We start from the raw sequence: 21,788 nt of genomic DNA on the forward strand, positions 1-21,788 counted from the left end.
AAGCATTGTTGCTGACAAGGAATTTGAGTGCTTCCAAATCACTTTGGAAATATAAAATGTGACATAAATGCTTACTTGAAAAATGACATGTGACACAGTTGCTATTTTTACTACCTGTCTAACAAGAACCCACGCAGACTTTTCTAAAATAGCTGAGTTAGAAGCCAAGAAGGAATTCAAGCCAAGATATTGAATGCTGCACTTTGATTTCAGAGGCAATGCATATTCGGACCCATTGCAATTGTTCTTTTCATCCAAGAATGGAGCAGATTCCTTGGGGGGAAAAAAAAAAGCTCACTAATCTGGAAGACCTCTCCCCTTAGACCTCCTTCGAAAATAGAGGTTCCAACTCCAGACAGCTATCTCCAACAAGCATCATCACCAAAGGGCCTCTCTTCCCTTTTCTCCCCTGCTATGCAAATTCACTTAAAGTAGATATAATGCATGACTAACAAGTTCAGCAGCAAGCAAAAATCAAAAGGGCAATTGATGACATTAATGAGCACCTGTAATGCCCTGCGTGTGGTATAGACATCACCTCAAGGTAAGGATTTTCCTTTGGGATCCCAAACAGTTCCAACAGTTTCTACATATTGATTAGAAGAGATCAATGGGAAAAAACTCTCTCACTTTTTCTCCCCTCACGTCTCCCCAAGTTTACCATCTGATCACCAAACATCAATTGGCCATTGACTCTGGATATAAAATGCTGGCACACATAATCATCCCTGTCACTATCCCCAATTAAAATTTACTTTATACAGTTGTAGCTGTATACTGTCTTCATAAATATGGGAGATAAGCGGAAGTGTGGAGAGAAGCCAGGAGTTCCATTGCTGCCGGTTGTCATTAGTGCAATCCAGACACCTGAGATGACCATGATTCCTGGTTGTTGGTTTTGACTTTGCTTGACCTACACTCTGGACCTGAGGAAGACACTCCCAAGTGAATGTCACAGAAGGATTCTCCCCAGAAGATCAGGGGGCTAAAACCTAAACTAAAGAAACCTAACCAAGTTGCCAATCAAAAGGCAAGGAAAAGACAAGGGTCAAAACCCTGTTTCCTCTGAGTTTAGGAAATCATAACTCTGATGCTTTCTTTGATTTCGTTTAAATCAATGTGTCTACTTATAAAGCACATACTGTTACTTGCTATTGTTCTACACACTGAGCGGCTGGAAGTGGGGGAAGATAAAGTAGCATTAAGAAGTAGTCTTTGACTTTAGAAGCTGAAAGCTTCCCTGCAGGAACAAGATTTATCCACGTGTTTGGTATAAAACGATAGGAGCCAGGATAATCACTAAATCCCGCCATACCAACTGTAGTGCTGGAGGAACTTAGAGAAGAGGGGAGGAATGAAAGTCTTCACAAGGAGGTAGAGACTGCACTGTGGTCCAGCAGATAGAACTTGGATAGGAGCTGAGTCATGGATGAAACATTCAGGAAGAACAGAATGCCATCCCAGGAGAATTCTAAGCATGGCGCCCTCTGGTTCCACCCTCACCCCCAGCACCAGTTCATTAAAATCTCACTTTTGGAACCATGATGTGGTAGAGAGCACCTTGCTTTGGCATCCGATAGGTGTATTTCCAACCCCAGCTCTGCCACTATGAGCCCTTTGAACTCTGCTAAATTGTGAAACATCTATGAAGCTCTATTTTCTTATGTGCGATAATGGTATCTATCTTGCAGAGCTATTGAGATCATAAAACAAAGTGGGTACCAAGCTAGCTCTTAGACGTTCAAATAGCACTAGTTTACTTTCACTGTCGGAGCACACGAACAGTCATATCTGTGGTAGAGAGTGTTATTTATCCACCAAAGTCTCTCCTTCTTCCATAGTAACAGAGTGGTGGCTGAGCCTGTGCATACCCAGCCAGAGACTGCACTTGCCAGCAACCCTGGCAGCTACCTGATCTGTGTGACTTTGTTCCTGCCAGTGGCACAGAAGCAGAAGGGATGTGCATCTCTTCCAGGCCTGGGCTCGAAAAGAGCCTGTCACTTTGTCCTCTTCCTGTGAGTTAGAAGATGGATTTGCCTTGAAACCCAATTCTGACCATGCAGATGAGTAGTCCCTTATCATGCAGCAAAGAAACAAGTTGCAAGGAACCTAGAACCATTCCCCCACTCCCCACAAAGTGACTATGCAGAGAACAGTCCACCTACCCTCCAGGATCAGTACAGAAAAGAGGAATAAACTTCTTTGCTCTTTTAGTCACTCTCGTCTTGGGTCTCTTGATATCTCCACTTAGACTTTTCACCTAACTAGTACAAGATCTCACTTATCCTTTAAAAAGTAGTCTCTTTTTAGGTAAGTCAGATATTATCCCCCATGTGACAGATGAACAACCTAAAGCCAAGGGAAGTCTAAGTCTATCTGCCATGTCAATGCTATCCTGTCACTGATTCCCAGAGCCTCAGTCTTCGCACGTGACAACTTTGTCCCTTCTTATGCCTGAGACTGCGAACAGAAGAAGCATTTAGATTTAGGTGTTGATGAAAGTTTGACAGGGTTGAATATTACATTTCAAATATAGAATCAGGAGACTAGATTTTAAATTAAGCAGCACATTGCAAATGGTTTCGTAATTATCGCTATTATACATGTGTTGCTACTGCAAAATTTCAAGAAGCACTGGAAGATGTAATTGCAACACAGAGTTCTGGAATCCAGGGCAGAAATGTTTGGCATTGGGGGTAATTTACACCCGTAATGTAATTAAATAGGAGGCAATTTGCATTCAGATTTGCATGTTACACTATTTTTTTCTGATTACAAATTTTTTTTAAAAAAAAAGCTTTGGCAAGCTAGGAGGTTTCTGAGTGTTCTGACAATTAGTATTTTAGACAAATGACATTGGGAAAAAGGACTTTCTAATCCTTTTCTGGAATCTTAGAGTTTGCCAAGGAAATAAGCTGTCTGTCAGATATTTTAATATGAAACATGCTGTGATAAATAACTGTTTTCACTCCCACATTATTTTTCTATAAATGTATTAATAAAGATTTCTCGAGGCTTCCGGGAAGATGGCGGAAGAGTAAGACACGGAAATCACCTTCCTCCCCACAGATACATCAGAAATACATCTACACGTGGAACAACTCCTACAGAACACCTACTGAACGCTGGCAGAAGACCTCAGACCTCCCAAAACGCAAGAAACCCCCCACGTACCTAAGTAGGGCAAAAGAAAAAAGAATAAACAGAGACAAAAGGATAGGGACGGGACCTGCACCAGTGGGAGGGAGCCGTGAAGGAGGAAAGCTTTCCACACACTAGAAGCCCCTTCGCGGGCGGAGACTACGGGTGGCGGAGGGGGAAAGGTTCGGAGCCGCGGAGAGCACAGCAACAAGGGTGCGGGGGGCAAAGCGGAGAGATTCCCGCACAGAGGATCAGGGCCGACCGGCACTCACCAGTCCGAGAGGCTTGTCGGCTCACCCGCCGGAGCGGGTGGGGCCTGGAGTTGAGGCTCGGGCTTCAGTCGGAGCGCCGGGAGAGGACTGGGGTTGGCGGCGTGAACACAGCCTGCAAGGGCTAGTGCGCCACGGCTGGCTGCGAGGGAGTCCGGGGAAAAGTCTGGACCTGCCGAAGAGGCAAGAGACTTTTTCTTCCCTCTTTGTTTCCGGTGCGCGAGGAGAGGGGATTAAGAACGCTGCTTAAAGGAGCTCCAGAGACGGGCGCGAGCCGCGGCTAAAAGCGCGGACCCCAGAGACGGGCATGAGACACTAAGGCTGTTGCTGCCGCCACCAAGAAGCCTGTGTGCGAGCACAGGTCACTATCCACAACCCCCTTCCGGGGAGCCTGTGTAGCCCGCCACTGCCAGCGACCCGGGATCCAGGGACAACTTCCCCGGAAGAACGCTCGGCGCGCCTCAGGCTGGTGCAACGTCACCGCGGCCTCTGCCGCCGCAGGCCCGCCCCGCCCTCCGTGCCCCGCCCCCGGCCAGAGTGAGCCGGAGCCCGCGAACCAGCGGCTCCTTTAACCCCGTCCTGTCTGAGCGAAGAACAGACGCCCTCCAGCGACCTACATGCAGAGGCGGGGCTAAATCCAAAGCTGAGCCCCGGAAGCTGTGAGAACAAAGAAGAGAAAGGGAAATCTCTCCCAGCAGCCTCAGGAGCAGCGGATTAAAACTCCACAATCAACTTGCTGTACCCTGCGTCTGTGGAATACCTGAATAGTCAACGAATCATCCCAAATTGAGGAGGTGGACTTTCAGAGAAAGATTTATTATTTTTTCCTGTTTTTGTGAGTGTGTATGTGTATGCCTCTGCTGTGAGATTTTGTCTGTATTGCTTTGCTTCCACCATTTGTCCTAGGGTTCTAGCCTTCCTTTTCTTTTTTAATTTTTTTCTTAATAATTATTTTTTATTTTGATAAATTTATTTTATTTTACGTTATATTCTTTCTTTCCTTCTTTCCTTCCTCCCTCCCTTCTTTCTTTCTTTCTTTCTTTCTTCTACTAATTCTTTCTTTCTACTTTTTCTCCCTTTTATTCTGAGCCGTGTGGATGAAAGGCTCTTGGTGCTGCAGCCAGGAGTTAGTGCTGTGCCTCTGAGGTGGGAGAGCCAAGTTCAGGGCACTGGTCCACAAGAAACCTCCCAGCTCCACGTAATATCAAACGGCGAAAATCTCCCAGAGATCTCCATCTCAACACCAGCACCCAGCTTCACTCAACGACCAGCAAGCTACACTGCTGGACATCCTATGCCAAAAACTAGTAAGACAGGAACACAACCCCACCCATTAGCAGAGAAGCTGCCTAAAATCATAATAAGTCCACAGACACCCCAAAACACACCACCAGACGTGGACCTGCCCACCAGAAAGACAAGATCCAGCCTCATCCACCAGAACACAGGCACTAGTCCCCTCCACCAGGAACCCTACACAACCCACTGAACCAAACTTAGCCACTGGAGACAGACACCAAAAACAATGGGAACTACAAACCTGCAGCCTGCAAAAAGGAGACCCCAATCCCTTATCTGTTAAGATAAGCAAAATGAGAAGACAGAAAAACACACAGCAGATGAAGGAGCAAGATAAAAAACCCACCAGACCTAATGAATGAAGAGGAAATAGGCAGTCTACCTGAAAAAGAATTCAGAATAATGATACTAAAGATGATCCAAAATCTTGGAAATAGAATGGACAAAATGCAAGAAACATTTAACAAGGACCTAGAATAACTAAAGGTGAAACAAACAATGATGAACAACACAATAAATGAAATTAAAAATACTCTAGATGGGATCAATAGCAGAATAACTGAGGCAGAAGAACAGATAAGTGACCTGGAAGATAAAATAGTGGAAATAACTACTGCAGAGCAGAATAAAGAAAAAAGAATGAAAAGAACTGAGGACAGTCTCAGAGACCTCTGGGACAACATTAAACGCACCAACATTCGAATTATAGGGGTTCCAGAAGAAGAAGAGAAAAAGAAAGGGACTGAGAAAATATTTGAAGAGATTATAGTTGAAAACTTCCCTAATATGGGAAAGGAAATAGTTAACCAAATCCAGGAAGCACAGAAAGTCCCATACAGGATAAATCCAAGGAGAAATACGCCAAGACACATATTAATCAAACTGTCAAAAATTAAATACAAAGAAAACATATTAAAAGCAGCAAGGGAAAACCAACAAATAACACACAAGGGAATCCCATAAGGTTAACAGCTGATCTTTCAGCAGAAACTCTGCAAGCCAGAAGGGACTGGCAGGACATATTTAAAGTGATGAAGGAGAAAAACCTGCAACCAAGATTACTCTACCCAGCAAGGATCTCATTCAGATTTGATGGAGAAATTAAAACCTTTACAGACAAGCAAAAGCTGAGAGAGTTCAGCACCACCAAACCAGCTTTACAACAAATGCTAAAGGAACTTCTCTAGGCAAGAAACACAAGAGAAGGAAAAGACCTACAACAACAAACCCAAAACAATTAAGAAAATGGGAATAGGAAGATACATATTGATAATTACCTTAAATGTAAATGGACTAAATGCTCCCACCAAAAGACACAGATTGGCTGAATGGGTACAAAAACAAGACCCATATATTTGCTGTCTACAAGAGACCCACTTCAGACCTAGAGACACATACAGACTGAAAGTAAGGGGATGGAAGAAGATAGTTCATGCAAATGCAAACCAAAAGAAAGCTGGAGTAGCAATTCTCATATCAGACAAAATAGACTTCAAAATAAAGACTATTAGAAGAGACAAAGAAGGGCACTACATAATGATCAAGGGGTCGATCCAAGAAGAAGATATAACAATTGTAAATATTTATGCACCCAAGATAGGAGCACCTCAATACATAAGGCAAATACTAACAGCCATAAAAGGGGAAATCGACAGTAACACATTCATAGTAGGGGACTTTAACACCCCACTTTCACCAATGGACAGATCATCCAAAATGAAAATAAATCAGGAAACACAAGCTTTAAATGATACATTAAACAAGATGGACTTAATTGATATTTATAGGACATTCCATCCAAAAACAACAGAATACACATTTTTCTCAAGTGCTCATGGAGCATTCTCCAGGACAGATCATATCTTGGGTCACAAGTCAAGCCTTGGTAAATTTAAGAAAATTGAAATTGTTTCAAGTATCTTTTCTGACCACAAAGCTATGAGATGAGATATCAATTACAGGAAAAGATCTGTAAAAATACAAACACGTGGAGGATAAACAATCACAATAATGAAGCGATCACTAAAGAAATCAAAGAGGAAATTTAAAAAATACCTAGAAACAAATGACAATGGAGACATGACGACCCAAAATCTATGGGATGCAGAAAAAGCAGTTCTAAGAGGGAAGTTTATAGCAATACAATCCTACCTTAAGAAACAGGAAACATCTCGAATAAAGAACCTAACCTTGCACCTAAAGCAATTAGAGAAAGAAGAACAAAAAACCCCAAAGTTAGCAGAAGGAAAGAAATCAGATCAGAAATAAATGAAAAAGAAATGAAGGAAACGATAGCAAAGATCAATAAAACTAAAAGCTGGTTCTTTGAGAAGATAAACAAATTTTGATAAGCCATTAGCCAGACTCATCAAGAAAAAAAGGGAGAAGACTCAAATCAATAGAATTAGAAATGAAAAAGGAGAGGTAACAACTGACACTGCAGAAATACAAAAGATCATGAGAGATTACTACAAGCAACTCTATGCCAATAAAATGGACAACCTGGAAGAAATGGACAAATTATTATACATGCACAACCTGCCAAGACTGAATCAGGAAGAAATAGAAAATATGAACAGACCAATCAGAAGCACTGAAATTGAAACTGTGATTAAAATTTTCCGACAAACAAAAGCCCAGGACCAGATGGCTTCACAGGCGAATTCTATCAAACATTTAGAGAAGAGCTAACACCTATCCTTCTCAAAGTCTTCCAAAATATAGCACAGGGAGGAACACTCCCAAACTCATTCTACGAGGCCACCATCACCTTGATACCAAAACCAGACAAGGATGTCACAAAGAAAGAAAACTACAGGCCAATATCACTGATGAACATATATGCAAAAAGCCTCAACAAAATACTAGCAAACAGAATCCAACAGCACATTAAAAGGATCATACACCATGATCAAGTGGGGTTTATTCCAGGAATGCAAGGATTCTTCAATTCTTCAATATATGCAAAACAATCAATGTGATAAACCATATTAACAAATTGAAGGAGAAAAATCATATGATCATCTCAATAGATGCAGAGAAAGCTTTCGACAAAATTCAACACCCATTTATGATAAAAAACCCTGCAGAAAGTAGGCATAGAGGGAACTTTCCTCAACATAATAAAGGCCATATATGACAAACCCACAGCCAACATCATACTCAATGGTGAAAAACTGAAAACATTTCCACTAAGATCAGGAACAAGACAAGGTTGCCCACTCTCACCACTCTTATTCAACCTGGTTTTGGAAGTTTTAGCCACAGCAATCAGAGAAGAAAAGGAAATAAAAGGAATCTAAATCGGAAAAGAAGAAGTAAAGCTGTCACTGTTTGCAGATGACATGATACTATACATAGAGAATCCTAAAGATGCTACCAGAAAGCTACTAGAGCTAATCAATGAATTTGGTAAAGTAGCAGGATACAAAATTAATGCACAGAAATCTCTGACATTCCTATACACTAATGATGAAAAATCTGAAAGTGAAATGAAGAAAACATTCCCATTTACCATTGCAAAAAAAAGAATAAAATATCTAGGAATAAACCTACCTAAGGAGACAAAAGACCTGTATGCAGAAATTAAAGATGATACAAATAGATGGAGAGATATACCATGTTCTTGGATTGGAAGAATCAACATTGTGAAAATAACTCTACTACCCAAAGCAATCTACAGATTCAATGCAATCCCTGTCAAACTACCACTGGTATTTTTCACAGAACTAGAACAAAAAATTTCACAATTTGTATGGAAACACAAAAGACCCCGAATAGCCAAAGCAATCTTGAGAATTAAAAACGGAGCTAGAGGAATCTGACTCCCTGACTTCAGACTATACTACAAAGCTACAGTAATCAAGACAGTGTGGTACTGGCACAAAAACAGAAAGCTAGATCAATGGAACAGGATAGAAATCCCAGAGATAAACCCACGCACATATGGTCACCTTATCTTTGATAAAGGAGGCAGGAATATACAGTGGAGAAAGGACAGCCTCTTCAATAAGTGGTGCTGGGAAAACTGGACTGGTACATGTAAAATTATGAGATTAGATCACTCCCTAACACCACACACAAAAATAAGCTCAAAATGGATTAAAGGCCTAAATGTAAGGCCAGAAACTATCAAACTCTTAGAGGAAAACATAGGCAGAACACTCTATGACATAAATCACAGCAAGATCCTTTTTGACCCACCTCCTAGAGAAATGGAAATAAAAACAAAAATAAACAAATGGGACCTAATGAAACTTCAAAGCTTTTGCACAGCAAAGGAAACCATAAACAAGACCTAAAGACAACCCTCAGAATGGGAGAAAATATTTGCAAATGAAGCAACTGACAAAGGATTAATCTCCTAAATTTATAAACAGCTCATGCAGCTCAATAACAAAAAAACAAACAACCCAATCCAAAAATGGGTAGAAGACCTAAATAGACATTTCTCCAAAGAAGATATACAGACTGCCAAGAAACACATGAAAGAATGCTCAACTTCATTAATCATTAGAGAAATGCAAATCAAAACTACAATGAGATATCATCTCACACCGGTCAGAATGGCCATCATCAAAAAGCTAGAAACAGTAAATGCTGGAGAGAGTGTGGAGAAAAGGGAACCCTCTTGCACTGTTGGTGGGAATGTAAATTAATACAGCCACTATGGAGAACAGTATGGAGGTTCCTTAAAAAACTACAAATAGAACTACCATATGACCCAGCAATCCCACTACAGGGCATATACCCTGAGAAAACCATAATTCAAAAAGAGTCATGTGCCTAACTGTTCATTGCAGCTCTATTTACAATAGCCCAGAGATGGAAACAACCTAACTGTCCATCATCGGATGAATGGATAAAGAAGATGTAGCACATATATACAATGGAATATTACTCAGCCATAAAAAGAAACGAAATTGAACTATTTGTAATGATGTGGATAGACCTAGAGTCTGTCATACAGAGTAAAGTAAATCAGAAAGAGAAAGACAAATACCGTATCCTAACACATATATATGGAATTTAAGAAAAAAAAATGTCATGAAGAACCTAGGGGTAAGACAGGAATAAAGACACAGACCTACTAGACAATGGACTTGAGGACACGGGGAGGGGGAAGGTTAAGCTGTGACAAAGTGAGAGAGTGGCATGAACATTTATACACTACCAAATGTAAAATAGATAGCTAGTGGGAAGCAGCCGCGTAGCACAGGGAGATCAGCTCGGTGCTTTGTGACCGCCTGGAGGGGTGGGATAGGGAGGATGGGAGGGAGGGAGATGCAAGAGGGAAGAGATATGGGAACATATGTATAACTGATTCACTTTGTTATAAAGCAGAAACTAACACACCATTTTAAAGCAATTATACTTCAATAAAGATGTAAAAAAAAAAAGAAAATAAGCAATAAAAATAAAGTAATAAAAATGTTTGATTTTAATATTAGAAAAGCTAAGAAATATATTTTGTCTCCAGATTGTCAAAGATTAAAATGAATTGTATTATTTAGTGTCATTTTTGGCTCATTCTAATATAGAATTATCTGAACACACTGTAGAATTTTATATAAAAAATAAAAACCATAGATTATAAAGATTTCTCTGATTCCCACCTATTGATAGTATCTGCCTATAAGTAAAAGATTTGAAGGGCATAAGCCTAAACACTCAGAGCGATAAGAATCCAAGTGTTATGCTGGCAAAGAAATTAGGATTTAGGGTGATTTGTAAAATATATATTGATTATATCAAAAACCTGTATTGTATTTGAAAAGGGCTCTAGACATGGGATGATGCCCTTTTCACTGCAAAAAAGAAATACCTCAAATACCTCAGTCAGGTATTCCAGTTCAGTGTGTCTTAGTCTCCTGTTAAAAAAAAAAAAAAAAAAAAAAAAGAAGGAAGAAAGAAAGTAGAAAGAAAAGTGTAGTATCGTCTCAGTTGGTTGATGTGAATATGAAGTAAGATATTTACAGAGGTGTGCCGAGCATACAATAGGAGCTCAATAAATACTTGCTAAGTCGTTAAAGCCTAAGTATAGGGAAAGGGTTAGTTTAATAGTAACTAACATTTATTGAGCACAGCTTGAAGTCAACTCCATGAGAGGGTACTAATATTGTCACCACAGTATTACAGATGAAGACACTGATGAATGAAAGGAATTGGTGGCTCTGTCTGAATTCACAGTGCTGGGAAGTACTGAAGGTCAGATTTGAACTCGGGGATCCAGACTTTCTAGGTTTTGCACGTAACTATCAGGCTGTATTACATCATCCCATAAAGAGGCTTCCTCTCCTGAACTGAAGTGGATGGAACTTCTGATTTGTGCTTTGACAGATATATCATTGGTGGCCATGAGACAAAAGATTTGGTCTCTAGTAAGGTTGAATGTTTATACACAAAGTTACATGTTCTGTTCATTTGATTTGTCAACATGTAGCTCCTCAAACTGGTAACAAGAGAAGGAATGGAGATCAAAAAGAAAACAAAATGGAAGTAATCTAGAGCTATCATACGATCCTGCAATCCCACTCCTAGGCATATATCCAGAGAAAAACCTGGTCCGAAAGGGTATATGCACCCCAATACTCATTGCAGTACTGTTTACAATAGCCAAGACATGGAAGCAACCTAAATGTCCATCGACAGAGGAATGGATAAAGAAATTGTGGTACATAAATACAATGAAATATTAGCCATTAATAAGAATGAAATAATGCCATTTGCAGCAACATGGAAGGACCTAGAGATTGTCATACCGAGTGACGTAAGTCAGAGAGAGAAAGAGAAATATCGTATATCACTTATATGCAGAATCTTAAAAAAATGATAAAAATGAACTTATTTACAAAACAGAAACAGACTCAGAGAACAAACTTACGGTTACAGGGGCGAAGGGTGTGGGGGAGGGATAGTTAGGGAGTTTGGGATTGACAAAAAAAAAAAAGTATATCACTATATTGTACACCTGTAACTTATATAATATTGTACATCAACTATACATCAATAAAAAATAGATTGAGTATAAAAAAATTCTTAATAAATTAATAAATAAAAATTTTAAAATGGAAGTAATCTGGCCTGTATGATCCATTATATGTGTTACCCTCAAACAGGAAACTTTCTCTGTCTGCTACATCTGTATGCAAGAAATTTAGGGGGGAAAGGGAAGGGTGTCCTGTTAAATACATCCACATACTCGGTCATTTGAGAAAATAAATGTTTCTGTTATCTTGACATTGAACTATATGCCTGAGATCAAGCACCCAACAGCATTCTGATTGAATCGGTTTATAATCATCTTAGCCCTTTTTACTGCCAAAGCTGGTGAGCTAAAGCACATCAATTTACTTCTCTTCTACCCAGGGAAAATTCTTGTCTCTCTGACAAGTCTTTAAACTCCTACTGGAAGGGTTATGTGACACACTTGTCTTCAACCTTTCCTAGTACATGGGGAACCCCTACCCCATGCCCAGCACTGTGCCAAGCACTACGGAGGTGAGGTTAGTCATCATCATCATAGTAGTAGGAATAACCATCACTGACTGAACGCTGCCAAAGGCACTAAGCATTTCACATACGCTATTTCACTTAATCCTCGAAACCACGTTATGAAATAGGTACCATTATTATTGCTGTTTTACAAATAAAGTAAGTGAGACGTAGCTTGGACTACTTGTCCTATAGAGAGTGGGGCTTTCCTTCCTAGACAAGGAAGTTCAAACACCTGGAAGGTTCTTCACGTTGTTGCCTCACAGACACTCCACATTCAGCATGTACAGCAGGAGGGTCAGAGTGTGAGGGGAAGAAATTGTGAGGTGGAACAGAGATCAGAGAGGAGAAAGATGTGCCAATGCTGGCTCTGAAAATAGAGGAAAGGGCCATGAACCCAGGAACGTAGCATCCTCTAGACGCTGGAAAAGGCAAGGAACTAGATTCTCCCTAGAGCTTCCAGAAGGAACACTGTCCCATCAACCCGTTGATTTTAATCCACTGAGACTGATTTTAGACTTTTGACCTCCAGAACTCTAAGATAATAAATTTGTGTTCTTTTCGGCCACCAAATTTGTGGCAGTTTGTGACATCAGCCATCGGAGATGAATACAGGGGATGACGCCACCATTCACCTGTTCCTCCAAATCCTGTCCTCGTTATCATAATCCCTGCCTCTCCTCACCCACCCTTCTGAATTGACACCTTCCTCCAATCTCATCTGGTTGATTGCAATAGCTTGCAAACATATTTCCCTGCTTCCAGTCCCCTTTCACCATCCAAAATATTCTGCCCCCTTTTGCCAATGTGATTTTTCTAAAATTCGTCTTACATATATACACTATTATATGTAAACTAGATAACTAATAAGGACCTACTGTATAGCACAGGGAACTCTACTCAGTACTCTGTAATGACCTATATGGGAAAAGAATCTAAAAAAGAGTGGATAGGGACTTCCTTGGTGGTCCAGCAGTTAAGGTTCACACTTCTACTGCAGGGGATGTGGGTTCAATCCCTGGTGGGGGAACTAGGATCCCACATGCAGCCCAGTGCAGCCAAAAAAAAAAATTAATAAAATAAAATAAAGTAAAATGAGTGGATCTATGTGTATGTATAACGGATTCACTTTGCTATACAGCAAAAACTAACAAACACAACATTGTAAATCAACTATACTCCAATACAAATTTTTAATAATAAATAAATAAAATAAAATTTGTCTTAAATGCTTCACTAATTCTAATTAGCTTTAAGATAAATGCAAAAGTCTTGTCACGACATAGGAAGCCTTCCATGGTCTCTTCCCTGCTTCCGCCTCCAGCCTGGGCTGCATGTCCCTTATCCTGCCCACCTCACCTAATATCCTCTTTCTATCCTGGGCTATGTGTTCCCGCTCTCTCCAGCCTGGAATGTGTTTGCCTTTCTCCAGGCTGTGCTACATGACCCCATCTCTGTATCCCCGGCTACATACTCTCCGCTCCAGCCAAAGCTGCGTTCTCCCCCTTATTCTGTTCACTTACAGTCCTTTGGGTGCACTGTGTCTACCCTCGCCTCAGTGCCTGTGGTTGCCTGTCTCCCCTTCTACATCTTGGCACTTCCTACTTATAACTCAAAAGTCACATCAGGTGTCACCTCCTCCAGAACACTCTCCCTGAGGCTCTTCCACCTTTATCACCAATTGGTTTAGTTGCTCATCCTCCGTGCTCCCGTGAAGCACTTTGTTTATCTCTAGCTTAGGTAAAGGTCCACAGTTCCCCCGTGGTAACTAGGTTTTTACGTGCCTGAATCCTCCATTAGAATGTGTTCAAACTGGAATTCCCTGCCGGGGAGTCGTTAGGACTCTACGCTTCCATTGCAGGGGGCACAAGTTCCATCCCTAGTCAGGGAAATAAGATCCTGCATGTGGAGTGGCCAAAAAAAAAAAAAAAAGGAAAAAACAAAAAAGAATGTGTTCATCCAAGCTACGATTGTGTCTTTCATATCACTCCCCAATGTCCAGCACAGTGCGTGGTATTGAACAGACTGGTGTTTTTTGAAAGAAAGAAAAAAGGTAGAACTTCATTTACTCATTAATACAACAAACATTGATCGGGCACCTACTATCGGTAAAATGTTGTAGGATGCGCAAATACCTACAAGACTTGGTATCTGCTACTTGGAATTTTAAGTTTAGTGAGAGAGTTGAGATATTATTTAAATGTCCAGCAGGTGGTAGTACCTAACTAGACCACAAACACTGAGCTTTAGGGACAGAGAGGAAGAATTCCTCCCTGGAAAAAATGGAAAAGATTTGGAGAAGTAGAAGTTTCTGAGAGCCAAGTCATAGGAGTACAAACGAAACCAGAAACCCAGAAGCAGAAGGCTATCATTGATGTGGAATCTTCCATAAACACCTAAAGGCTTGATCACAACATGCACATGTCCCTTGTTCAAGAAGGCACACGTGTCACTCTTAGGAGTTTCCGAGAAGGCAACAGATTGCTAAGGTATATTGACCTGACAGGAGGGAAGGACCACATAGACTAACAGGAAGCATAGCAAATTGTATTAAATGAGTCACAGTGGCTAAGGAAGAATTTCATCACTAGGCATTCAGTTCCTAATAATTTTATGTAATCCAGATCCAGAAGCTCATTGCTATCATAACTAATACAAGATACATGTTGTTTCTTTTCAAGGTCAACTTTTGTTCAGGAAAAATGGGAACGAGTTCTCTTTCCTTGACCGTATCTGATAAAGCAGAAGCCAAAGCAGATTTATACAAATGAAAATAAGGGTGAGTCAGAGCACTTTATCCCATAAATAACAAAAATGGATTAAGGCTGACTTGTCTCTAGGCAACCTATATAAACACAGTCACATAACCCTGATTTTAATATATAAGATAGATGATCAAGAGATTCACTTAAAATTATTCATGGCTGTCTCTTCACTGTTCTAATAGATTTATAAAGCTGCTTCCTTGCCAGCCATTCCATTGTAAGCCTTCCCTGATGAAGACTGGGGGACCAAGCTATTTCTTCTGCCGAGATTCAAATGTGTATTATTAGATCTCTCAAAGTAGATTTAGTTTCAAGAGTTTCACATCTACAAAAAATTGTGAACACATATGATTAAAAGATTTTCTTTCTAATTTGAGTGTAAATATATAGATATATTAGCAAATGAATGATATAATAAATCAATGTATATTACAAATTAAAGCCTCCTAAAAACTAAACCAAAAGTGCATGTAAACATAATGATAGATACCAGTTAAATTAATAGATAAATGATTAAGGATACTATCTATATTAAGGAACTAGAATGAATGAGTTAGATGTCCTTCAAATTACACAGAAAATTAATTTAGGATAAAGAAAAAAAACAAAGACAAGTAATTCAAAGTTTTCATTTTTAATAGTTTTAATATCACAAACCAAGAAATAATGTTATCTGAAAAAATATTCAAATGTTTCATATTTATATAAATGCAGAAAAAAGGCAGCAAAAGAATTCACAGCACATGTCCTGGATTTTTAAAAATATGATCTAACAGTTAAACAATTAGCTTTTAAATGAAATTTTTAAGACGGACTGCATGGCCTTTGAAGCAGTGTTACACCGCAGTGAGGGTCACCTTCCCTCTAACGTTAGACATTCAGAGATTCACATCTCATCCCCACCATGTCCTAGCTGTGTGTGATACTTAGCCTCTCTGTGCCTGCATGTTCAATTGCATTTTCCTACAAAATGGGGACAATAATCGTGTCACCTCAAAGGGTTTTTGTGTTGGTTAAGTAATTCAGTAAAATCTTGGCACAGTGCTGGGCACCTAGTAAGCACTTAATTAATACCAGTTATTGTTACTAATATCTGCCTACCTTTATTTTTTTCATGCTGGTAGAGACAGGATTTGATCCCCTACTAAAGGAATTTTTTTTTTTAATGTTAGCTGTACTATCAGAAGATCTGAGTTCTGGTATTGGCTCCACCACTTACCAGATAGGTGGCCTTGGACAAATCTCTTCAACAATTTTACCAAATGTAAAATGGAAATAATAATTTGTGTTCTACCCTGTCTACCCCTGGTACTCAGGCCAGATGAGATAAAAGAGTTATGTTTTGCTTCTTTGACGTAACGTGTTATTCACATGTAAAACCTCATGGTGGTGATGATGATGGCTTTGGGATGCAGGGTACCATTAAGTGTAAAGGAATACAGTATTCAGGCCTGACGAGGCCAGATTACAGTTCACCACTTCTGACTGTCACATCACCGCCTTCCACTTCACAATGACACTCCTCTCAGCAAACAAGAGAGAGAGAGGCAGTCAGAGAGAGAAAGAAATTAATACTCAGACCCAATTAGACTTTCCTGATCTATTATTATTACTCTTATATTATTAATTGTTATTATTATGTTATCATTCTTGATCTAAAGGGCCCTTAAAAATCCTTTTTTAAAGAGGACAATGAAAGTCAGTCTTTGGCTCGAACCCAGGTCTCATGGTGTACAGAACCACATTCCTTCCTCTAAAATAGCAAATTACATATTCAGATACATTTATTTTACAAAACGGGGTATGGAATTACATAAACAGAAAGATTCCCCTCTATATTTAAAGTACAGAGGAGAAGCTAGAAGAAAATACTTCGATTATTGTTTCTCTGAATTTTGTAAATTTCTACAAGTATATGTGAATTGTAACCAAAAAAAAGTGAGTAAAAATATTCTAAAATATATGATGTTCTTGGCAATCTGAGCGAAAAGAGATGGCTATGACAGGGAGCCCATTTTCTGAGGATAATGAAAGAATACTACTTTTCAGGATCGCTGAGATTGTGGAGAAAGAATCCAGTCCTGGGACAATAAGACTTGTTAGGTAGGGCTTCCTTTTTCCTTTGTTTTATGTCCTGGGTTTAGCTCGTCTCAGAAATTTGTTCCAAAGATAACAGATCATTGATCTGCTCTAGTTTTACAAGGTTCATTTTAATTAAGAGTTTCTAATAAAAGAATTATGTCTCTTGCTAAGTCAAGCCTTGGTAAGCTAGGGATGAAAATATGCCATAAATATGACACGGCTGCACTGGTGCAAAGTGATATGCAATGGAGGGTTTTAAAAATTCAAGTGCATATTATCAAGATCTGCCGCTTTATAGGTAAAGCCAACATGTCCAATTAAAAACATGCTAAAAATCAATACGACGGTGCTGTTTTATTAGGCATCTACTTAACTTTATTTTTAGACTCACTTTTAGCAAGGCTATCTCAAATACTTTTTAAGAATTCTAAGTCCTTCTCCTCTGGCTTTCGCAGAACTGATTCCCGGCAGTGAGGTGAAGGCATTACACAGCAAAAAAAAAAAAAAAAAAAATCAGCAAGCTACGTTAAAGCTGAAAAATAAGTCTTTCCCCCCATAAAACATGACATTTTCTGGTATAGAATTTCAAAACTGATTAAGCTTGTATTTGGAACAATATAAAGCCATAAAATGTTCTTAATTTCATAAATACTTCAATTAACTTTTCATAAAAAACAGTCACTCACAGAACTATAAGGCAATGTTCAACAACAACAAAAAATATTTGGCAAGGGAAACAAAGACCATTTCAGTGCTTAATATTAGAAAAAAGATCCTGTGTTTCAGACGGACTTGTTTTAATTGAAGACAATAGGGATATATACATCCCGATTTCCTGGCAAGAAACAGCCTCTTCCTGCGAGGATACTTTTATTTTGCTTTCAACATCTCAAATCAAAAAAGACCAAAAGCCAAGGCTGCTTCTAAACTTTGACATCCCGAAGCTCAAGTAGAAATAAGTATTACAGTGTTCATTTTCTCATGTTCCCATTCCGGGAGACTCGGTCCCGAGCTTCCTACATCGACAATCCCTTAAAAAAAATCAGCAAGGGACAATTTATTTAAAAATTACTTATTATGAGTTCTAGAATATCTGATCCCAGGCAAAAGGGTCAGGTTCAAGACCTCACAGCAGATTGGGACAATGTACAGATCATCAAATCTGGGAGAGATTCAGCCCACCAATTTGACAGTGGTGTCTTCCATATGGAGCAGTTGCTTGCTGCCCGGTTCTCACATTCTCCTTGCATTATTGTGTATCAAAAAAGTATTCTTTAAAATGGAAGGAAATATGGAAAGGAGGAAGGAAATGCCCAGCTCCTTATTTTTCTAAACTTACTTTGATGCAAAGAATAAACCCCTTATGCAAAGAATACTTTCCCATTATCATTAGATAAGACCTCACAATAGCTATCTCTTAACTACAAAGTTAATGTTTGCACTTCACCTACTGAAGGAACACACAGCAGGCTGTGTATTTCCCTATGGAAATAAATCGATTCAAAACACACTGTAGCTTATGGTACAACACCCAGAGACAATTTCATTTAAAATGTCTTTCATTTAAATCATGTGTAACTCCCTTATTTAGAGTAAATTATAAAAGTAGCATAGTCAGACTCAACCGTGTTGTAAATTCAGATAATTCCTCATGCTTATTTTCTCTCTTGGTAATATTTTCAGAAGATTCTGTAGCCTTAGTGTCATTAAGTTTAAAAATGCAAAAGCTTACATTTCTTTCTATGTAAAATATTAGGGTAGTAAATGTTCTTCAAAACTATGAGACAAAGAAGGACAAAAGAATGTTATAACTTTTTAAAAAAGTTTGTATACTAAATTCACTGACCAGCATAACCTTCAAGTCACCTTCAGAAAGAGTGATTAAAGTGAAAAGTCTAACGTAAAATAAAATATTTTACTAAATGTGGAACTGGATCAGTCTTTTTAAATTTTTAATTAATTTATTTTTTATTGAAGTATGGTTGATTTACAATGTTGTGTTAGTTTCAGGTGTACAGCAAAGTGATTCAGTTATACATACATATACGTCTATTTTTTTTCAGATTCTTTTCCCTTACAGGTTATTACAAAATATTGAGTATAGTTTCCTGTGCTACACAGTAGGTCCTTGGAGCAATCATTTCTTACGCCATGAGAACTTTTTTCCTTCATGAGGTGACAGTTATAATTCTCTGCATTATCTTGTTGTGGCCACAATGAACAATACTTCATGCGACATTGAAGTTATAATTTTAAGCTGTAGGCACTAAGTGGATTTAGCCTCAGTATTTAGCCATTATTTCATTTGTCCGCAATGCTTTCTTCCTTCCGTGACCAGTTAAAAGCTGAACAATTTCTAAACCAGCTTACATACAAGGCAAAACTAATTGTGAAGTTGGACATGTGATTCCTTGTAAATGTCTCTCTGCAGAGTCATCTCATTTTCAAAGCCCTGAAAAAAACTCACAGCAAATGGTAAGCACTATATAACAACTCCTGTTTTTATGCGGAGTTTTACACTAAAAAAATGCAAAACATTTTTTACTTGCAACAAACAGCTCCCAGGAAAATTTAAACTTGCTTTATGGTATTTCCTTTGTATAGTGAGTGTTAAGCATGAACTAATTTTAGATCAAGAATTTCTTTGAGTTGAGTAAAACAAAAGAAAACAATGTTGTATGTGTTCAAGGAAAACATGCACACAAATACATATGTGGGTGTGTCCCTCCTCTTCCAATGTGTTTTCTAAATCTTGGCTTATATAACCTGTACATATTTGTGTGTGGGGTAGTGGGAGTTGTGCGTTGATTTCCAATTAGCCTGATTGTAGACTCCTCAGAGGTGTAGTATATCGAGTTTTCTGTCATTGTGCTGTTTCTATTGAAGACCAATTTGTTGCAGTATTTTGGTATGCATTCTGATAAATGGTGATCTTCTATTAAAATATGGCATTTTTTCTAAAAAAATTAAAAAATAAATAACTCACAGCAGCAGCCTGCTCCTTAACCGTTTGCTCTCAGGGGCAGAAAGTGCTTTCAGTGCACGTGCAACCGGAAACTGACAAGGGTTTGTATATTTTTTAATAAAAGCAGAAAGTACTAAGTAACTAAGGCATAATTACTGCATAATTAGCACTTGGCCTTATCTGATGATATCTTTCACAGTCCAACCTGGAGACTGGCAGTACTTAACAGAAGAACAGGCGATTTTCTTTCTTTTCTTTTTTTTAAATGTATCCCTCTGAAACCAGAAAATCCTGTTTTTGCAATATGCACAAGTTAATCCCCTCACTCTGTCACCTGTCTCTCCCAACAGCTTGAGACATGGACTCTCCATGCCTGAAAGATAACCTGTCTCTTAGCAAACTAGAACTTCCTTTCCCCACAGAGCCTGCAATGCTGCAGTTTCACATTAATAAGCCAAAAGGAACTCCCTAAATTAACCCGTTTTGTTTTAAAATACAAAAGGGCCAAGAGATTTTATAAAAATAAATACCTCTAGAAACCAAGCCTTTTCTGATTACTTACTGATTGATAGGACCTCGTCATTTAATAAAACAAGGAGAAAGCTGTGAAGAAAAAAAGTCTGGGGTCTCTACTTTTCACAAGCAATCGTTTGTTCTCAGCCATAACAAGCATTTTGCATGCAATCACTTGTGCCTGTGGTCCTGGCAAACGTGGTCATTAGTTAGGCATTCTACTCTTCACTTTGTCTCGCAGTATTCTGAACTTCTTTACCCTGAATTGTCCCCAAAGCACAATGCAAAATAAAGGGACATTTTAACAGTTAGCAGTGCACCAGACAGCAAGAAGTCTGTGTAGGTTCCTTATTTAAATAAACATGTTTAAAGATATAGAAAATCTATTCTAACTCAGTCATTAAAATCTCAGTGGAAGAAAAAAAATATCTGGTTTTATTCAAAGTTATGGTGAGTAACTTGGCAACTTTTAAATTAATTTGAAATTAATTCAGGTGCTTTTCGGTCATCGCAGTCACAAACAGGGAGTACTGAACAGAAAGATGACAAGGCAATTGTTTTTGTTCCGACTTGTCACAAACTATATTTCCCTGGACTTTTCATCTCTGCAGATTTTGAATTCCCCTTTCCAAGGAATATTTGACCTTCAGATTTCAGTCCCTGTATCTCTTGATTTCCTACATCCATCATATGTTAGAAAACTGAAACTGGGCTACAAGTATATTATCTCTGTTACCTGACTTTAATTAATTTTATTTGTTTTCAAAACCTGCATTGTGCCCACCCTGCATTGCAGAGGAATCTTAGCATGAGATCCCACCTTGGCTCCTTCAGAGTCACTGCAAACTGGCTTTAATTGTATTTACTCGGGTAGAAGCGGGGAAGGAAACCCCCGCCAACCTAACCAGACAAGCAATGCTGGGCGACAAGCCCCCAGGGCGGCTGAATCTTCCAGCAAACCAGCCTGGGCGCTGTCCTTGGTGCTGCCGGCGCCATAGCGAGCACAAGCGCCTTACCTTCTGCCCCTGCGGAAACTGCGGACGTCCCCCAAACGTTAAGCAGAAAGCAGCGACATATCCCACTTTTAATACAAATAAATACCCCGGCCCAGCCTCTCTGTCCCCTTCTCGAAGACTTCAGGCTGACCGTTCTTCAAAGTCTTTTTGTTTTTTTCTTCTAGGCCCAACTCGGGGCCTGCGCTCGTCTCGGGCTGCTTTAAGACCGGGAGTGGGGGGAGGGGAGGAAGGCAAGGGGAGATGA

Source organism: Lagenorhynchus albirostris, chromosome 7, assembly GCF_949774975.1.
Source record: "Lagenorhynchus albirostris chromosome 7, mLagAlb1.1, whole genome shotgun sequence".
NCBI lineage: Eukaryota > Metazoa > Chordata > Mammalia > Artiodactyla > Delphinidae > Lagenorhynchus > Lagenorhynchus albirostris.